Source organism: Gopherus evgoodei, chromosome 4, assembly GCF_007399415.2.
Source record: "Gopherus evgoodei ecotype Sinaloan lineage chromosome 4, rGopEvg1_v1.p, whole genome shotgun sequence".
In the NCBI taxonomy this organism is placed as follows: domain Eukaryota; kingdom Metazoa; phylum Chordata; order Testudines; family Testudinidae; genus Gopherus; species Gopherus evgoodei.
Genome location: NC_044325.1, coordinates 129,741,611 through 129,758,335, shown reverse-complemented (window position 1 = coordinate 129,758,335; position 16,725 = coordinate 129,741,611). Strand labels below are relative to the sequence as shown.

General features: G+C 49.4%; 1 protein-coding gene across 12 annotated transcripts in view; it reads left to right on the top strand.

Annotated features, from left to right (window-relative positions):
* Positions 1 to 16,725, top strand: part of LZTR1 (leucine zipper like transcription regulator 1) — a 277,591-nt gene that overhangs the window by 90,442 nt on the left and 170,424 nt on the right. The gene's annotated exons all lie outside the window — the stretch shown is intronic.

Sequence of the window (16,725 nt, the reverse complement as noted above, 5' to 3'; positions counted from 1 at the left end):
AGCAGATTTTCTCAAAGATATGCAGGAATCATTGGTGAAATTCTCTGGCCTGTGCTATAAGACACATAGTCCTATCCTAGTTTTAAAACTTCAGGTGATGAAGAATCCATGACATCTGTAGATATATTTTTCCAATGGTCAATTATTGTTACCAGTAAAAATGTGCATCTTCTTTTTAGCCTGAATTTGTCTAGATTTAGCTTCCAGCTGTTGGATCTTGTTATGCTTTTGTCTGCTAGATTACAGCCCTTCTTTCCATGTGGATATTTATAGACTGTGAACAAGTCACCTCTTAATCTTTTCTTGGATAAACTAAATTCACTGAGCTTCTGTAATATCTAACTCTAAGGGTATGTCTACACTACAAAATTATGTTGATTCTATAGAAGTTGAGTTTTAGATATCAGTTTTATATAGTCGATTGCATATGTGCGCACTATGCACATTAAGTTGGCAGAGTGTGTCCTTGCTACCATGGCTAGCATTGACTTATGGAGCGGTGCACTGTGGGTAGCTATCCCACTGTTCCCACAGTCTCCGCTGCCCATTGGAATTCTGGGTTAAGCTCCCAGTGCCTGATGGGACAAAAACATTGTCGCAGGTTGTCACGGAGTGTGGGGGAGTCCGGCCCTGCACCCCTCTTCCTGGGACCCACAGTGACTCTCGACCAGCCAGTAAAACAGAAGGTTTATTGGACAACAGGAACACAGGTTACAGCAGAGCTTGCAGGCACAATCAGGACCCCTCCATCGAGTCCTTCTGGGCTTTCAGGGTGCTTGGATCCTAGCTAGGATACCCTGAATTCTGCCCACACAGCCCCAAACCCAAACTCAAAACTGCTTCCCTCCTGCCACTCCTTTCCTTTGTCCTCCTTCCCGGGCAAAGGTGTTGACCTTTCCCCTCCCTTACCTAGCTCAGGATACAGGCTCCGGTATCGTCCATCCCCTAAAGTCCTCCCCTGCTCTCCCATTCCCCACACAGACAGCCCCTCCTCCATCACATCTCTCCCCCTTTCGAGACTGAACTGAGCGAGGTCACTCTGCCCAGTGACCTGGGGAAGTTCAGGGCCCCCTCTCTGGGACAACGCGTCCGCTATCAGGTTGGCACTTCCCTTCACATGGACCACATCCATGTCATAGTCCTGGAGGAGCAGGCTCCACCTCAGGAGCTTGGCGTTGGCTCCTTTCATCTGGTGCAGCCAGGTCAGGGGAGAGTGGTCGGTGTACACGGTGAAGTGTCGCCCAAAGAGATATGGCTCTAGCTTCTTAAGGGCCCACACCATGGCCAGGAATTCCTTCTCGATGGCCGCGTAGTTTTGCTCCCAGGGTAGCAGCTTCTTGCTCAGGTTCACGATGGGGTGTCTCTCCCCCTTTTCATCCTTCTGCATTAACACCGCCCCCAGTCCCGTGTCTGAGGTGTCGGTGAACACCATAAAGGGTTTGTCAAAATCTGGGTTTGCCAGAACTGGGCCACTAACCAGAGCCTCCTTCAGCGCCCGGAAAGCCTCCTGGCACTGCTCGGTCCAGATCACCTTGTCTGGCTTCCCCTTTTTGCACAGTTCAGTGATGGGGCCGGCTATGGCACTAAAGTGGGGCACGAACCTTCGATAGTACCCCGCCATCCCAATAAAGGCCTGGACCTGCTTTTTGGTTTGGGGAGCAGGCCAGTTTCTGATCACCTCCACCTTGGCTGGTTCCGGCTCAGGCAGCCGCTCCCCACCCGATGGCCCAGGTAAGATACTTCAGCCATCCCCACCTTGCACTTCTCAGCCTTTATGGTTAACCCAGCCTTTCGGAGTCGGTCCAGGACTTGTTTAACCTGGGATATGTGGTCCTCCCAGGTCTGGCTGAAGACGCAGATGTCGTCAATATACGCCACGGCAAAACTCTCCATCCCCCTCAGTAGCTGATCCACCCGGCGCTGGAAGGTGGCCGGCGCTCCCTTGAGGCGGAAGGGCAGGGTCAGAAACTCGTAGAGCCTCAGAGGGGTGATAAAGGCCGATTTCAGCCTGGCATCTGCGTCCAGCGGCACTTGCCAGTAGCTCTTGGTAAGATCCATGGTGGTGAGGTACTGAGCACCTCCCAGCTTGTCTAGGAGCTCGTCAGGCCTGGGCATGGGGTAGGCATCAGATACGGTGATGGCACTGAGCTTTCGAAAGTCCACACAGAACCGGATTGACCCATCCTTCTTGGGGACCAGCATCACTGGCGAGGCCCAAGAGCTAGAAGACTGCTGGATCACCCCCAAAGCCAGCATGTCCCTGACCTCTCTTTCAAGATCCTGGGCAGTTTTACCAGTGACCCGAAAAGGGGAGCATCTTACAGGGGGATGTGACCCGGTATCCACCCTGTGGACAGTCAAATTAGTGCGTCCAGACTGATTGGAAAACAGCTGTCGGTATAGATGCAGCACCCCTCTGATCTCAGCGTGCTGGGCCAGGGTCAGCTGATCAGAGGGAGGAATCGCCTCCATGGGGGAACCAGCTTTTGTCCCAGGGAATAGATCCACAAAAGGGTCATCTCCCTGTCCCTCCCAATGTCCACACACGGCCAACACCACATTCCCCCTGTCATAGTATGGTTTCATCATGTTCACATGATACACCCGATGGTGATGTGCCCGGTTTGACAGCTCCACCACATAGTTTACCTCATTCAGTTGCTTGATAACTTTGAAGGGCCCTTCCCAGGCGGCCTGGAGCTTGTTTCTCCTCATGGGGATGAGAACCATCGCCTGATCCCCGGTGGCGAAGGCACGGGCCCCGTGCTGTGCGGTCATACCAGACCTTCTGCTTCCTCTGGGCTCGGGCCAGATTCTCCCTGGCCAGGCCCATGAGCTCGGCCAGTCTTTCCCGGAAGGTCAGGACATACTCCACCACTGATTCTCCCTCGGGAGTGGCCTTCCCCTCCCATTCATCCCTCATCAGGTCTAGGGGCCCCTTTACCCGCCTTCCATACAACAGTTCGAAAGGTGAAAACCCAGTAGATTCCTGGGGTACCTCCCTGTACGCGAACAGCAAGTGAGGTAAGTACTTGTCCCAATCCTGCGGGTGCTGGTTCATAAATGTTTTTAGCATAATCTTCAGTGTCCCGTTGAACCTTTCCCCCAGCTCATTGGACTGGCGGTGATACGCTGAGGCCCAGTTGTGCTGGACCCCACATTTCTGCCATAAGTACCGGAGCAGGGCTGACATGAAGTTGGACCCCTGATCCGTTAAGACCTCCTTGGGGAAACCCACCCGGCTGAAAATTGTCAGCCTTGCATCTGCCACTGTGTCTGCTTCGATAGAGGACAAGGCCACTACCTCGTGGTAGCGAGTGGCAAAATCCACCACCACCAGGATGTATTTCTTCCCTAACCGAGTCGTCTTGCTGAGAGGTCCCACTATGTCCATGGCCACCTTCTGGAAAGGTTCTTCTATGATGGGTAAAGGCCTCAAAGCCGCTTTCCTCTTGTCCCAGGCCTTCCCCACCCTCTGGCTGGGGTCACAGGATTGGCAGTACTGTTGGATCTGGGTAAAGACCCCAGGCCAGTAAAAGTTCTGTAGCAGCCTCTGCCTGGTGCGCCGGATTCCCTGGTGCCCTGCGAGAGGGATGTCATGGGCCAGGTACAGCAGCTTGTGGCGAAACTTCTGGGGAACCACCAGCTGCCTCCTGATCCCCCATGACTCTACTTCCCCTGGGGGAGCCCATTCTCGGTACAGGAACCCCTTCTCCCACAGGAACCTCTCCTTGCACCCTCTCCTCATGGTCTGTACCGCACTAAGATCAGCCTGGTCCCTAGGCTTACGCAAGGAGGGATCTTTCTGCAACTCAGCCTGGAACTCAGCAGCTGGGACAGGGATGGGGACCGGCTCTCTTGCTGGCTGGGTCTGAGGCCGCAGCCTCTCTGAGCTGTGCCCCTGGGTGTTCCCCGCCCCCCAGGTTAGGGTCCTGCACCTCGGGCTGAGTACCTTCCCCGTTGTCGGGGTGCAGTGCCCTTTGCCGACTCTGACTACGAGTCATGACCAGGGCACTCTGGGTGTTACTAGGCCAGTCCTCGAGGTCTCCTCCCATTAACACGTCCGTGGGCAAATGTGGATATACCACCATGTCCTTGGGGCCCTCGGTCTCCCACTTCAGATGTACTCTCGCCACGGGCACCTTGAATGGGGTCCTGCCCATGCCCATCAGGGTCAGGTAGGTGTCGGGCACCATCTGATCTGAGGCCACCACCTCAGGCCGGGCAAGCGTCACCTCTGCGCCCGTGTCCCAGTACCCAGTGACCTCCCTCCCATCTACCTCCAGGGAAACAAGGCACTCTTTCTGGAGGGGCAGCCCTGCGCCCACCCGGTAAACCAAAAACCCGGAGCCTGGAGCATCCAGCCCCCCAGAGGAGCTGATCTGGGGACCTCCTCCCTCCTTCACAGGTGGTATGTTGCCAGCCCCACTTTCCTGGGAATGTAGCCCCTCCTCCAATTGGGTTTTTACGGAGTCCACCCTCTGCGGGTTGGGTCTACTTGGTCTGTCCCTGAGCTTGGGTCACTGGGCCCATATGTGGCCTCGTTGGCCACAGTGATAGCAGGGTCCCCTTGAGTGGGTCGGAGGGACCTAACGCTGGATGTTCCCCTTTTGAGGGGGTTCTCCATAGGCCCCCGCTGGGAGGTCCCAAGATGACTCTCTCTCTTTGCGTTGAGGCAGGCCTGCTCCTTCGAGACTCCTCCCTGCCATCCCCTGCCCGACTGTCCACAAATTGGTCGGCCAGCTGGCCTGCGTGCTGCGGGTTCTCTGGCTTCTGGTCCCTCAGCCACAGCCTCAGGTCAGACGGGCACTGCTCATACAGGTGCTCCAGTATGAATAGGTCAAGCAGGTCCTCTTTAGTTTGGGTCCCAGCTGTCCACTTGCAGGCATACCCCTGCGCCCGGTTGACCAGTTGTAGGTATGTGACCTCACGGGTTTTATGCTGGCTCCGGAACTTTTTCCAGTACATCTCAGGAGTCAGCTCAAACTCGCGGAGCAGGGCCTGTTTGAACAGTTCGTAGTCCCCTGCCTCCACTCCTTTCAGTCGGCTGTACACCTCCACGGCTATGGAGTCCAGTAAGGGGGTGAGAACTGCGATCCTGTCTGCAGGGTCAACCCTGTGCAGCTCGCAGGCATTCTCAAAGGCCGTCAGGAAGGTATCTATGTTCTCCCCCTCCTTACGCCGGGGCAGCAAGTGCTTATCGAAGCTCTTTGTAGGCTTGGGTCCCCCCTCACTCACCGCAGCCGGGGACTCACTGCTCCTCAGCCGGGCCAGGTCCAGCTCATGTTTACGCTGTTTCTCCTTCTCCTCCAGCTCACGCTGGCGCTGGTTCTCCTCATGTTTATGCTGGTTCTCCTCCTCCCGCTCACCCTGGCGCTGGTTCTCCTCATGTTTACGCTGTTTCGCCTTCTCCTCCAGCTCTTGCCTCTTTAACTCGAGCTCCTTCCGTCTCAGCTCCCTTTCATATTCCAGCTGCATCTGCTCCACGGATGCCAAGCGTCACCAGGAGGATCCCCTGCTGTGGGGTGAGCTTCGCTGGCAGGATCCCCTGCTGGCCGGGAGGGTCATGGTGCCCTCGGTATTCACTGGGCTCCTCCCCGCCCTTCCCCTAGGCCTAGGAAGGGGGAGTCTTGGGAAGCCCTCGTCCGCTGGCTGACCACTCCCAGCGGGGACAGACACTGGTGCCTGCGCTGCATCTGCCAGGCTGCTTCCCTCAGAGACAGGGCTCCGTTCATTCATGCAGTCTCCCTGCTCCAGCTGGGCAATCAGCTGGTCCTTGGTGAGCCTCCCCGTGCGCAGCCCCCTCTGCTTGCACAGCTGCAGCAGGTCACACTTGCGCCGCTTGGCATACATCTTCCTGCTGGCCACTCACAGGTCGGGGTGCTCGCCGCTCCCCACGGTTTCCAGGGGGACCCCTAGTGCACCAGCCCTTCTTGAGGTCACCACCTTTTTGCCAGGGTCGAGCTGCCGACTCCGCTGTCCCTGGGACCGCTCACTGCAATCCCCTGGGGGACCCTGTTACTGCAAAGTCCTTCTCACTGGGCACACACTCCCCAGGGATTAACCACCCCTTCGTTTTACTGCTCCCCAGTCACTTACTGCACCCCATGGACGGCGCTTCCTGCCGCTGCCACCAGTTGTCACAGAGTGTGGGGGAGTCCGGCCCTGCACCCCTCTTCCTGGGACCCACAGTGACTTTTAGCCAGCCAGTAAAACAGAAGGTTTATTGGACAACAGGAACACAGGTTACAGCAGAGCTTGCAGGCATAGTCAGGACCCCTCCATCGAGTCCTTCTGGGCTTTCAGGGTGCTTGGATCCTAGCTAGGATACCCTGAATTCCGCGCACACAGCCCCAAACCCAAACTCAAAACTGCTTCCCTCCTGCCACTCCCTTCCTTTTCCTCCTTCCCGGGCAAAGGTGTTGACCTTTCCCCTCCCTTACCTAGCTCAGGTTACAGGCTCTGGTATCGTCCATCCCCTAAAGTCCTCCCCTGCTCTCCCATTCCCCACACAGACAGCCCCTACTCCATCACACAGGTGGTTTTGGGTACATGTCGTCAGTCACCTCTCCTCCGTGAAAGCAACAGCAGACAATCGTTTCGCGCCAGACACCAGGATGATTAGAAGAGCACAGCAAGGTGCGCTACACATCAGAGAGGCTTTGAAATCAGTTTCACGACTGGCCGGGCTTCAGTGTGACAGTTGCGTGTGTTTCTCCTTGATGCAAACCTGCCCCCTTTGTTGATTTTAATTCTCTGTATGCCAACCACTCTCCCCCCTTCAGAATAAAGTAACCATTGTTTTGAAACCATTCTTTCTTTATTAATTTAAAAAAAAAAAAAGATAACGGACAAGGTAGCCAGGGTAGGGTGGGGGAGGAGGTAAGGACAAGGCCACATTGCTTATTGTAGCCACACTACAAATCAAACTGTTTGAATGACAGCCTTCTGTTGCTTGGGCCGTCCTCTGGAGTGGAGTGGCTGGGTGCCCAGAGCCTCCCTTTCCTTCCCCCCTGTGCATTCTTGGGCATCTGGCTGAGGAGGCTATGGAACATGGGGAGGAGGGTAGGCGGTTATACAGTGGATGCAGTGAGGGTCTGTGCTTTTGCTGGCTTTCCTGCAGCTCCAACAGACGCTTGATCATGTCCATTCACTCCCCTATTAGCCTCAGCATCGCGTCCTGCCTCCGCTCTTTGCGCTCACTTAATTCTTTGCTGTCCTCTGTCACTGAATGCCTCCATGCATTTAGCTGTGCCCTATCAGTATGGGAGGACTGCATGAGCTCGGAAAACATGTCATTGTGAGTGCGTTTTTTTGCCTTCTAATCTGTAATAATCTCAGGGACAGAGATGATAGGGGGAGCATAGAAACATTCTACACTCTACGATTCTAGGGGTACTGCAGGGTCACCTGTGCTGCTGAGTTCACCATGCTGACCAAACAGGAAATGAAATTCAAAAGTTCCTGGGGCTTTTCCTGTGTACCTGGCTAGTGCATCGGAGTTCAAAGTGCTGTCCAGAGCGGTCACAATGGAGCACTCTGGGATAGCTCCCGGAGCTCAATACCATCGATTTGCAGCCACGCTACCCCAAATTCGACCTAGCAAAGTCAATTTTAGCGCTACTCCCCTTTCTGGGAAGGAGTACAGCAGTCGATTTTAAGAGCCCTTTAGGTCGACAGAACGGGGTTGGTTGTGTGGATGCATTCATTTTTAAATCGACCTAACATGCTTAAATTTGACCTAACTCTGTAGTGTAGACCAGGCTTAAGACAGTTTTCCAGACCTCTACTCATTCTTGTAGTATTTTCTGACCGCAGTTGAATTTGTCAGCCTCTTTTTTTTTTTTTTTTTTAATTAAGTGAGGACACCAGAACTGGACAACAAATCCGTGGAATGCTGGGAAAGTTCAAGAGGTTTAGTATTTAAAGGTATAAAGAGGATGGTCTAGGTAATTATAGGCCACTTAGCTTGACATTGATCCTGGGTCAAATAATGGAAAAGCTGATAGAAGATGCAGTCACTAAAGATTTAAAGGATGGCAGTGTAATTAATGCCAGTCCACATGGTTTGACATGTGTCAAACAAACATGTTTTTTAATGAGATTACAAGTTTCATTGGCAAAGGCAGTTCTATTGACATATTTAGATTTCTGTAAGGGAGAAGTGACTTTGGACTACTCCGTATTCTGATATTAAAAAAAGCAATACACAAAATGAAGAAAGCACACTAGATGGGTTAAGTACTGGGTGACTGATAGATCTCAGAAAAGTAATTATAAATGGAGAATCACCATTCTGTGCTGGCATTTCTAGTGGAGTTCCCTAAGAATCTCTTCTTGGCCCAATGCTATTCAATATTTTTATCAATGACTGTAATGGTCCTTTCTTGGGGAGCATGGCCTAGTGGTCACGGCTGCAACTCCTGACTGCCAAGGGGGTTTGTGAGAATTCCTGAATGGCAAACAGGAAGGGGGATCAGTTGATTCCAATGACACAGGTCTTCTGACGTAAAGGTTTTTAGCATCTACTTCAGGGTTCAGTTGAAGTGTTCAACCAGGCCATCCATTTGCAGATGATGAACTGACACAGACTTGTTTCATCAAGCAGGACATGAAGTTTGTGTCTTGGTCGGTGAGAATCTCCTTGGGAATGCTTACTTGAGCAAAGACTTTCAGTAGTTCCATGGCAATAGTCTTTGCATTGGTGTTATATAGTGGGATTGCCTCAGGATAGCGAGTAGCATAATCGACTATCACCAATAGGTGTTTGTATCGGGCGGCACTTTTTTCCAGGGGGCCAACAAGGTCTATACCAATGCATTTGAAGGGGACATTGATGATGAGAGGGGCTTTCACCCCACCTTTTGGCTCAACTAGCTAGTGTTCAAGGCAAGAGTTGCAGAAGTTTTTAACTTCTTGATGTATGCCAAGTCAGAAGAAGTGGTCTAAGATCTGGGCCAAAGTTTTCTTCTGTCCAAGGTGACCTGCAGAGGAGATGGCATAGGCCAATCGCATGACTTCTCATCAATGCGACCGAGGGATGAGGAGTTGTGACCGAATTTTTCCCATCCGATGGACTTTGAGGGTATTGCGCAGCCCGGTGGGGATCTACAACCTCACTTTTAACCACTGGAAGTTGTTCATATGCATGGCTCAAGGTCTCATCTTCCCTCTGGTCCTTCATGAAATCAGTCTCTTGGGTCAGGAGGTCCCCTTCCTAGAGTGAGGTTTGTAATGTCTCCTCATTAGGAGGATCTTCTGGCAGCACTTCCTCTTGGCTGGAACCCCCTGCCCTGGGGTCCTGCTCCTAATCTACTCCAGCCAGTGTCACGTGCTGGGGTTCCCTGCCTACTCTGGTTCCCTTGGGCGCTTCCTCCGGGTTCCTGGGAGCAGGTCTACATCCCCTCAATATGTCAGAGAAGTGTTCCCAATCCTGACCCAAGATAATGTGGTAGGCTAGGGTTGAGGCTAGTCCTACTATGAGGGAGACTTAGTATTCTCCCCTGTGGCGACCTCTACCTAGGGCACTGGGATAGGGTTTAATATCCCTATAAATGCACTGCAGGAAGATGGTCTTCCTGGGGGCTTCAGGGTAGGGGACCAGGTCATCCCAGACCAGAGTTTGCTCACACAGAGTTTAGGCCTAGACCTACTACCTCGGTCCCATTTATTTGTACAGGAACTGTTACCTTTGCTGGGGTGCGCTTCCAGGCGCAGCTCTCTAGCATCCATACTTGCCCAGAGTTGCACTCCATATAGGGGCATTCCTGATAATGGTGTCCCTGATGCCCACAGGAGAAACAGGCCCCCATGTTTAGCCCCAGGACTGCTGGTTGGGAACTGGGCCTCTCGGGATGTCTTCCCCCAGATGCTTGGTCCCCTCACCCTTCCTGGCTTATGGGTGGGGAAGTCGCTTAGGGATCCCAGGTTGTATGTTTGGGCCGAGGTTGGAGGGACTGGGGTTTCTCCTGGGTTCCCAGCCTTGGGCTTGAGGGCTGGCTGGGCCCCTGATAGGCTGCAGCACTCTGTGTAGCTTCTGTCTTCCCTGGTTGGCTTCCCCCTTCTGTCGAGGGATATCTCTGATGTCAAGCAATGGCTCAAATGCAGGAGTTAGAGCTGTCTCAGCTGCCAGATAGTTTTCCATCAGTCACACAGCACAGGTAAGTGACTCTGGTCGATGTCTGAGCACCTAGTCCCAGCCCCTGTTTGGGAGGATTTGGTCAAACTGCTCCACCAGGATGAGTTTGGCCAGCTCTACTCCAGGCCGCCCTTCTGGCTTTAGTCACCTCCAACATAGATCTCGCAGTTTCTGGGTGACAACCTGGGGTTGAACCCTTGGAAGGTACCTCTCCCTGTGGAACCTCTGGCAGAAGGTTTCCTCGGTAATGTTGAGGTAGTCCAAGATGGCCACTCTGACTTGAGGGTAGTCTTGGGTGGTCTCTGCATCCAGTCCTTGGTTTACGGGCTGTGCTGGTGAGGGGCCATTAGGCAGCTGTCGCCACTTGCTCAAATGTCATCAGAAAAATCTCGGGATCATCCTCAGGGCCCATCTTTGTGAGCTTCATGGGTACTGGTGGGGTTCCTGGGCTTGGTCCCAGGCCCCCCAATGGAGAAGTTCCGGGGGACCCTTAGGGCTTCATTAACGCCACAACTTGTACTAACCTTTGCTGCTGTTCCTGTTTCTGGGCTCCTAAGTCCTGAACAAGTTGCTGTTGCTGGGCAGCCATTTGCTGCAGGATCTGTTGCTGTTGCTCTGCCTGCTGCTGCTGGTTCTCAGTCATCCATTTCAGCAACCATTCTGACTCCATCTCTGATGGCCTACGAGCCTATGGTATTCTACATTCAGGTGGATTGGCTGCCGAGGTCAGTCAGTTTCCCCTTTTCTCAGGGATGGGGTGTTTCCTACATTCTCCACCAATTTGTAACAGACCTCTCTTGGGAAGTGTGGCCTAATGGTCATGGCTGCCACTCCTGACTGCCAAGGGGGTTGTGGGGAAGGGAGCCTGAGCCCTCCTACTCCACTGGACTCCAACCCAGAGCCCTTTGGGCTACCAGTAGTCTGGCAATCAAAGCTGCTTAAGACTGTCTTCCCTGAGCTTCTTCCTCTTGTCCATCCCCTCAGGGTCAGCTTGGTCCAAGGCTTTCCTATGGTGGGGAACCAAACCACAATAAGTAAAGGGGGATACCAAAGTCCAACGTCGAGAGGATACTTCCCTTGCTAGTTGTCTTTGGAGTGGTTCCTCTCTTCACTCAGGAAGGGCCCTTTTGGGCAGCTGTGTCAGACACTTAGGCTTCCCTCTGCTCTGCTCTGCAGGAGCAGTGGGCTGCAGGTCTGCTAACCTCCAGCTCTGCCTCCCAAATGAGTTAATTCCCTGCCTTTTAATTCCTCCAGCTGATGGAGCATTTGTTGTAGGTGTGTTGGGGCAAGGCTGGGTGAGCCCAAAATGACCCCTTAACCCCTTGTTGCCCAGTGTGGGGTTTGTACATAGCATCACAATAAGAACATAACATAAGAACAGCCGTACCGGGTCAGACCAAAGGTCCATCTAGCCCAGTATCTGTCTACCGACAGTGGCCAGTGCCAGGTGCCCCAGAGAGAGTGAACCTAACAGACAATGATCAAGTGATCTCTCTCTTGCCATCCATCTCCACCCTCTGACAAACAGAGGCTAGGGACACCATTCCTTACCCATCCTGGCTAATAGCCATTTTTGGACTTCACCACCACTAATTTATCCAGTTCTCTTTTAAACGCTGTATAGTCCTAGCCTTCACAACCTCCTCAGGTAAGGAGTTCCACAAGTTGACTGTGCGCTGCGTGAAAAACTTCCTTTTATTTGTTTTAAATCTGCTCCCTATTAATTTCATTTGGTGACCTCTAATTCTTGTATTATGGGAATAAGTAAATAACTTTTCCTTATCCACTTTCTCCACATCACTCATGATTTTTATATACCTCTATCGTATCCCCCCTCAGTCTCCTCTTTTCCAAGCTGAAGAGTCCTAGCCTCTTAAATCTTTCTTCATATGGGACCCTCTCCAAACCCCTAATCATTTTAGTTGCCCTTTTCTGAACCTTTTCTAGTGCCAGTATATCTTTTTTGAGATGAGGAGACCACATCTGTATGCAGTGTTTGAGATGTGGGCGTACCATTGATTTATATAAGGGCAATAATATATTCTCAGTCTTATTCTCTGTCCCCTTTTTAATGATTCCTAACATCCTGTTTGCTTTTTGACTGCCTCTGCACACTGCATGGACATCTTCAGAGAACTATCCACAATGACTCCAAGATCTTTTTCCTGACTTCTTATAGCTAAATTAGCCCCCATCATATGTATGTATAGTTGGGATTATTTTTTCCAATGTGCATTACTTTACATTTATCCACATTAAATTTCATTTGCCATTTTGTTGCCCAGTCACTTAGTTTTGTGAGATCTTTTTGAAGTTCTTCACAGTCTGCTTTGGTCTTAACTATCTTGAGCAGTTTAGTATCATCTGCAAACTTTGCCACCTCACTGTTTAACCCTTTCTCCAGATCATTTATGAATAAGTTGAATAGGATTGGTCCGAGGACTGACCCTTGGGGAACACCACTAGTTACCCCTCTCCATTTTGAGAATTTACCATTAATTTCTACCCTTTGTTCCCTGTCTTTTAACCAGTTCTCAATGCATGAAAGGACCTTCCCTTTTATCCCATGACAGCTTAATTTACATAAGAGCCTTTGGTGAGGGACCTTGTCAAAGACTTTCTGGAAATCTAAGTACACTATGTCCACTGGATCCCCTTGTCCACATGTTTGTTGACCCCTTCAAAGAACTCTAATAGATTAGAATGTCCCAGAAGAAAATAAAAAAATGCTGGTAAAGAAGGATTGACAGGTCAGTTCTACTGAGTGATCTGGATTGCTTGGTTAATCTGGATTCACCTGAACAACGTGTTTTTTATACAGCTAAATGCAAGGTCATATATCTAGGAACCAATAATGAAGATCACTCTTACAGGAATTGGGGGCTGGGCCCATATTTTGGAAAGCAGTGACTCAGAAAATGAGTTAGTGGTCAGGTGGATAATTATCATGTCCTCCCATTTTGATGAGGCACCTAAGAGAGCCAATCTGTATAAGCTTTCATTTATGCACTGAATGATAAATTGTTGAATAGCCAGCTCAACTTGGTCTGTGAAGTCAAAAATGTGTAAGTAGGCACACTGAAAGGCAAAACTTACCAAACTAGGATTACCAAGCCTGTCCATTTGCTCTGGTCTGATTTGGTTTGCAAACTGTAGGTTTTTTTATACATTTTACAACTAACTATGTAACTTATTATCCAATCACTAGCAAAGAAGAACTATGGTTTAAACATTCTGTTGTGCATTATATTTCCATGAAAACAACTTTGACCAATACAACTGAATATAAGCAGAAAACATGTTTTTGCTAACTACTTCATTTTGCCCTTTTGCTGCTGGAACTTTTATTCACCTACAACACTTATCCCTTGTGGTTTTTAGCATAGTAGAAAAACAACTTAAAATAGGTTATGAGAGTATATTATGTTCTTTTACTTTAAAACAATCAAACTAGTAAATTTCCACAGTGTGTGAGTCTCTCTCTCTCAAGGTTACTTGCAAGGCTTTATGGGAGTTCTTTAGTGTAGTTGTAATATATGCTTAAGCTTTAGGCCTTATGTGTCAACATGCAATATTTTGATGTATAAACAAGGGTATGATGAATAGAAGAGTGTATTGACTAGAAGTAAGTGAGGTGTTATTACTATCGTATGATGGCATTAATGGATACTCTCTCCAGCTCTGGTATGCGTGCTGTCAAAAGATAGTTGTCCTTCCAAGCTTGTTAATAAAATATCTTGGAAGCTATGTTAAATCATGTGTTTAAGATTGTGACACTGGCAGACCAGGTTGCAGCTCATGACACTGACACATGCATAGTTGGAAATCAGTCTGGCTCCCCTGTGTGTTAGCATTGTTAAAATAGATACTAAGTTTATAAGACTGTGCTTACTGTTTGGACTTTATGAAATGCTAGTGAGTTGCTGCCTGCATTAATCTCACTTATAATAGCTGTATCCCACGTTATAAGGTAATATTTAAGTGTGTGCTTTGTAACTATAAAAGTGTTTGCTGTGAAACTGGAAGCCCCCCAGTCAGCAGAGCAGCATTACCAAGTGTGAAATTCTAGTTTACCATAAGAGGTGTCACTTCCTGCCCAGCAAAAGAAGACCTATAGACAACAGACAAACCATTGTGAAACATCAGTGGAAAAATACTTTGTTGCTCTCCCCGCGTGAAGAGGGGATGTGCACAACCCTCATCCCATCACAGTTTGAACTCTGGGGAAAGGGAATAAAAATCCTTGACCAGAAGGAGCTATATCACTATGCTGCCTGGAATTTGGAGAGGGTGACATTTCTAAGCATAAACAAAGGATCTCCAAGCTGCTTAGCTTTGGTTAGCCCTAAAGGATGTATAAAGCTTGCACTTTACAGCAGCTTCTATTACTTTTTGGAACCTAAGACTGTAGCTCATTTGTGTGTGTGTTAGTTAACTTGCTTTAACCTTGTAAATAACCCTTTTTTGGTTTTCCCCCTAATTAATAAGTATTTAGTTAGTTTATTACAGCATTGGCTACAAGTGTTGTCTTTGGTGAGAGGTCTGCTATGCACTTGACTGGAGTAAGTGACTGGTCCTTTGAGACTGGGAGTAACCTGAATGTTATTGTGCTTTTTGGTATCGGGGACTATCTGTCAAAAAGGAAAGTTTGCTTCAGTGGCAAGATAGACTGAAGTAAACCAAGGGAACTGTTTGTAACTCCATGTTAAGATTGTTATAGTGCTTGAGGAGTTCACACCTGATACTTGGTTGGTGAAATATAATTATGGAACACACAAACAATTAGGGTCTTGTGCCCTGCATCTTAACAGTCTGCCCTGAGGTTGGCACTCACGGCTGTGAGCCACTCCAGACACTTGATTCAGATCTTTAACTAATCTCCAACTATTAGAGATCAAGATGAGACCTAATGTGGGGAGCTGACTATCTCATATCTGCCTACTGTGTCTTTTTTATATCCTACTCTTAAGTATCTGGATCATCTGGTACTGGCCACTGTAGGAGACAGGATACTGGACTAGATAGCTGGACCTGAGGTCTGATCCAGCTTGCAGTTCTTATGTCTCCTCCAAACCCTTTACGTAGATATTGGCTTAAGCCCTGAAATATGAGTTTTAACAGATGCTGCTAAGAGGAGAGTTTCAGAGGGTGTAGCTGCAGACTCCATACTTGAAGGTAATGGGACTTGATGTGAGTGGCGCATTTGGTCAGTCTGTGGGTTGTCTGCATAGCTGCCCCTGAATAAGAAGCTGAGACAGATCTGTGTGTTGGTGCCTTGGTAAAGCCATGAGGCTCTGACCCTTGGAACTTTGTTCAGCCCCACTGTTTGACCTTTCTGAGTGGTTAATCTCTCCTTGGTGGTGAGGAGCAGAACTGAGCTGAGCTAAACAAAGAGACTTGGTATAAAAAGTCATTTGCTGGGTCAACTTCAGAGAGACAAACAGAGGCAACTATCAGAAGAGTTTTGAGGTCACTTTAGAGAGACTCTCCTTCAAAGTTCAGCTCTACATGTGATTTCAGGATTGTGAGCTATGAAACAGTGATCATGACTTGAAACAGATGTGCCATGTTTTTTTTCCTTCCTGAGATCAGAAGGGACTTCCTATGCATGGAGAGTAAGTTAGTGGCTGTGCTAGAGGAAAAAATTCTGGATTGGAGGGGGAAGTAGATGCTTCTAAGAATTAGAGGAGCTGAGGAGTTTCTAGGCAGCCTGGTTCAGGAAACATCAGTGCCCCAGGATCAAAGAAGAAAGTTGCTGGCCACCAAAAAGTTTGAAAGAGAGAAAATTAGATAAGACATCTGGTAGTTCATAACCACCAGAGGCAAGTGATCATGTCAGCATTCTTCACGGGTGGAGACAGACGAGGATGAGCAGGCTATAACTACCAGAGAGAAGAGCACCGGAGGAATTCCATACAGCTAGAAGTTTGCTATCGATACCAGGTCCTCAATGTGGAAAGTGTGGAAGATACCTTTCAAGATACAGATGGTCCAAGGCAATGGAGAAATGTATGGGACATCCCTGTGGATGGCAGCTCAGCCCGACCTGTAAGAAAAGCAAGCTTGTCCACAAATAGTTGTCCAACTGTTCATGGAAGACAGATGATCCTTGTTGGGGATTCAATGCTTACATGAATAGAAAGAACGTTCTACAAGGAACAGGCAGAGAACAGGACAGTATGCTGCCTTCCTGGAACAAAGACATGAGACATCACTCTAAGATTGGATAGATTTCTGAAGTTGATAGGCAAAGATCCATTGGTGTTGGGTCATATTGGCACTAATGACACTGCATTGTGGGATATCTGGCAGATAATAGATGAGTTCAGGTAACTTGGGAGCATGCTGAAGAAGCAGCAATCTTCTGGTTTCTGTCACTCATGAGTAAGGCTAAGATTTTTTCACTCATATTTTTAGTAAAAGTCACAGGTCACGGGCTTCCGTTAATTTTTCTTTATTGCCCGTGAACTTGCATAAAAGGACCTAGGGGTTACAGTAGATGAGAAGCTGGATATGAGTCAATAGTGTGCCCTTGTTGCCAAGAAGGCTAACGGCATTTTGGGCTGTATAAGTGGGAGTATTGCCAG